A 4,355-nucleotide genomic window follows, 5' to 3' on the forward strand; every position below is an offset into this window, starting at 1 on the left:
TTACTAAAAAGTGAATCACTTTCCTATAAGTAAGTCACCTTCTTCATAAGCAATGCAGACATAAGAATGGGCCTCAATGATAAGTAGAGAATGAATCCAATGATCATAAACTGTTAAGATTTAGAAAGATTTTAGACATTTTCAGACCAACTGCCTATCTAATGAAGAAATCCCACTATAACAAACTGGGAGTTAGGTGACCCGAACGAAAACCCTGTGTATTTTGGAAAGAAAAGCCTGGTCTGTTCTGCACTGGGCAGCTCTGTTAAAAGAGCTGCATTCAATTAAACCAAAATCTACTTCTCTTGAAATTGTATTATTCATTATTGTACATGTCATCCTTGTGCAGGGGCCATGCTAATCTCTATATTGTTCCAATTTTAGTATACGTGCTGCCGAAGTGAGCACTATTCATTATTTTAAATAACATTGACTGACCCTGTGTTAAATTCACAGGCCCCTGTTGTAGGTGCTAGAATTTCTAGTCATTCATCTGCCAAAACAATATGCAATAACTCCACCTACTTGTCTGTATTGTCAATTGAGAGTCCTAAAAAATGAAGTTGGAGCAGAAGAAGGTGGAGAGCCCACTGGTGAGAAAGTGGAATAATTTTCACATGATGGAAATAGAAAGCCATAGAATAGTACATCAAAAAATGATAGGAAGAGAGAAGACATTTGGGTGTAGATGGCCAGAGCTTGGGTTGGGTGTGAACCACAGCATGAGCAGGAGGTGAGAGACAGATGCAATAAACAAAATAAATTTTCCCCAAAGTTACAGATAAACTGCAAAAGTAGAATATATATTGGAATGGAAGGCAAAATAAATCTCTACATAATTGTAGATCTTGAAATGGGAATATTTCAAACTCTTTTCCATCTCTCTCTTCAGTAACAATATTCCATTTGTTCTGTAGGGCTAGACCTACAGAATATCCTGTCACTTGCTCCTCCCTTCAACTCTCCCAAGCAGCACATACTAAGAATATTGGTGGAATCTGAAAGTAGCAAGACAAGGAGGGTAGAGATAGTATACCATGCTACCTGCCAGCCTCACCAGGACTGTCTTTTCCCATGATCATGTGGCTTTGTTCCATCTACTCAGTTATCCTCTCTGCCCCCTTTCTTTACAGAAATAGATAGAGATAAACAAAGGGATGTACTGAATGGAGCACTGGGTGTTATACGCAAACAATGAATTGTGAACACTACATCAAAAACTAATGATGTAATGTATGGTGATTAACATAGCATAATAAAATAAAAAAATGCAAAAAAAAAAGAAATAGATACAGATAAAGTGTTCCTATTGCCACCAAGGAGGAGTGGCCTTAATAGAGAGTAAGTCCTTATATACAATTCCTATCAGAAAAAAAAATCTAATGTTTCAAAACCAAAGTCATTATTTTGGGTAAAATTTACATCCTAGATACTGGATCTTCCCCATTACCATGAAAATATATTGGGGTATTATCAATCTTTTCCATTATCTATATTTATCTTATGGTCTATCTTTACCTATTACCTATAACTCTATTGCCCTCATCTATAACTTTAAGCACAAGTAAACCTATTGAAAAGATGTCCATGTGTCTATTGTCCTTTCTCCAATTTCTCAACCCCCATTTTCCTCTCAACCTACTCCAAACCATTCCGACGAGCCATCTTCACTGAGGTCACAAATGACACAGATGAATATTTCTTGTTTTTCTTTTATTTACATTTAGTTCATTTTTAAATGTAATAAATACTAATGCTACAACCTTTAAAAATGAGGTCTAACAACAAAAAAGAAAAGGCATCCGAATCGGCAAAGAAGAAGTCAAACTCTCACTCTTTGCAGATTATATGATAGTTTATGTGGAAAACCCAAAAGACTCCACCCCAAAACTGCTAGAACTCATACAGGAATTCAGTAAAGGGGCAGGATGTAAATCAATGCACAGAAATCAGTGGCATTCCTATACAACAACAACAAGACAGAAGAGAGAGAAATTAAGGGGTTGATCCCATTTACAATTGCACCCAAAACCATAAGATACCTAGGAATAAATCTAACCAAAAAGGGAAAGGATCAGTACTCAGAAAACTGTAAAATACTCATGAAAGAAATTGAGGAAGACCAAAGAAATGGAAAAACATTCCATGTTCATGGATTGGAAGAACAAATATTGTGAAGATGTCAATGCTACCTAGAGCAATCTACACATTCAATGCAATCCCCATCAAAATACCATCCACTTTTTTCAAAGAAATGGAACAAATAATCCTAAAATCTGTATGGAACCAGAAAAGACCCCAAATAGCCAGAGGATCACTACATCGTGGAACACTACATCGAAAACTGATGATGTATGGTGATTAACATAACAATAAAAATTTTTTTAAAAAATGAGGTCTAAAGAAGAAGAAGGTCTAAAGAAGGTCTAAAATGAATTTCCCTCCTTACCTCTAATCCTAACACCCAGTTCTCCCCTTTAAAGTAAATTGCTATGAAGTTTTTAGGTATGCATCTAGAGATATTTAATATGCATACAAGCAATTTCTACATTTTTTTCAAATGGTAGCATGAACTCTTCTCATTTCTGTTTTTCATTTACTCTACCTTGGACATCATTTCAGCACATACAATTTCCTATCCTTTGCCTCTCCATTGGGTGCTTTTACATTTTTATTTCATTGGTATCTTACTGATAGACATTTTGGTATTTTTAATCTTTCACTTACAAATGATGCTACAATAATTAACTGTATATATATCATTTCATCCATGTTGGAGTTTACAGGATAAATTTTTGAATGGACTTTCTAAGTCAAGGAATATGTGTCTTTTTAAATCTTTGCTATATATTACTAAATTGCCCTTTATATAAGTTATAATTTATACTGTTTCCCAACACAGTTACCAATGCAGTGGTTTATTAGAATTGTCCACTTATTTACTTACATAGCTCTATTCAAAATGTTATGTGAACAGTAATTAAGTTAGTATATAGAATGATTTTCTGCAATCCCATTTCCTCTCTCCTTTACCATCAATTTTAGCAGATTAAAAGATCTTTCTACTTCTGTTATTAGATTTTTCAGAACTCCCACATTGATCTGCCTATTAGTCCTGAAATCTTAATACTTAGTCTTCTGATGGTAGCCCTGTAATCAGAGCCTTACATTTCTAGCCCTACACTCCTAATGTGCTATACCAACCTTTCTCCGTAGCTTTTCTATTCATTTCTTTATTGCCTGAATATCAGCCTCCAGTAGAGTCTTCAATAAGGCCTCATGGTAATTACATTATCGGATCTCTTGCATATTCAAAAGTGTTTATTGCCTTTATCTTAGAAAATAGATGCCACTCTGCTAAGTTTTAGTGTTGACTATTACCATGGAAAAGTCTGATTATAATCTCAACCATCATAAAATACAGAATGACTTTGACCAGATTGCTTGGTTGCTTGCATGTATGCGTGCATAAATAAATGAATGAATAAATGAACAAATTAATGAATAAGTAAACAAACAAATAAATGAAGCTTTTGCATCCACATGTATTGGGGAATACAAACTCTCTGTGGAATTGTTTTGTTGCTCCTGTTGCTACTGTCGGTGATGAAATATATACTCTTAGATCATGTTTCCATGAAAATGGGCATCCATTAAATACATCATTCAAAGCCAAATAACAAATATTAAGTGATGGATACTCAAGCATTATACATTTAACATTCTAAAAACAAAAACAAATAAAAAACAACCAACAAATTCCATTCCCTTGGAATGCTGGTTGTTAAATGAATTGATGTATAATTTGGGATTCCTGTCACAAAGATTTCATAAGCAGTCTGTCCTATGCAATGAGTCTGCCCTGAGCCAAGCTATGTTTCTGCCCTAGAGGAGGTAAGTCCCGATGTGGGACTTGATCCCGGGACTCCGGGACCATGACCTGAGCCGAAGGCAGTTGCTTAACCAACTGAGCTACCCAGGCACCCTATATTCTATCATCTTTAAAGCACCTTCAGTGTGTCTTCAATGTGAATGGACTCACTGTTCCTTGAGACATAATTATTGGATACCCAGCTTTAATATTCATTAAAGACATAATGACTGATGTCATTCAACTGTAAAATCTTTAGTGAGACATTACATACAAATGTTAGCTAATTTTACTGAGTACTAAGTGTTTAGCATTGTACTAAGCTCTTTAACACATTATATAGCTGAATGGTTTAGTACATATAATCCCAATAGCAAAACTAGGGTAGAATACTCACATTTTACAGAGGAGGAAATTGAGTCCCAGAAAGGTTAAGTAACTCACATAGGATCACAGCTAGAGAGGAGCAGAGCCATAATGTGAA

The 4,355-nt window shown here is 35.1% G+C and overlaps 1 non-coding gene across 1 annotated transcript; it reads right to left on the reverse strand.

The window, feature by feature from the left end:
- Positions 1–304: 304 nt before the first annotated feature.
- LOC112822922 (U6 spliceosomal RNA) lies at positions 305–408 on the reverse strand. The gene has a single exon (XR_003207890.1). It is a non-coding gene; the product is annotated as a U6 spliceosomal RNA (small nuclear RNA).
- Positions 409–4,355: the final 3,947 nt, after the last annotated feature.

The sequence above is a fragment of the Callorhinus ursinus genome, unplaced genomic scaffold (assembly GCF_003265705.2).
Source record: "Callorhinus ursinus isolate GAN/ISIS: 27379988/994484 unplaced genomic scaffold, GSC_fseal_2.0 scaffold8, whole genome shotgun sequence".
NCBI classification, from domain to species: domain Eukaryota; kingdom Metazoa; phylum Chordata; class Mammalia; order Carnivora; family Otariidae; genus Callorhinus; species Callorhinus ursinus.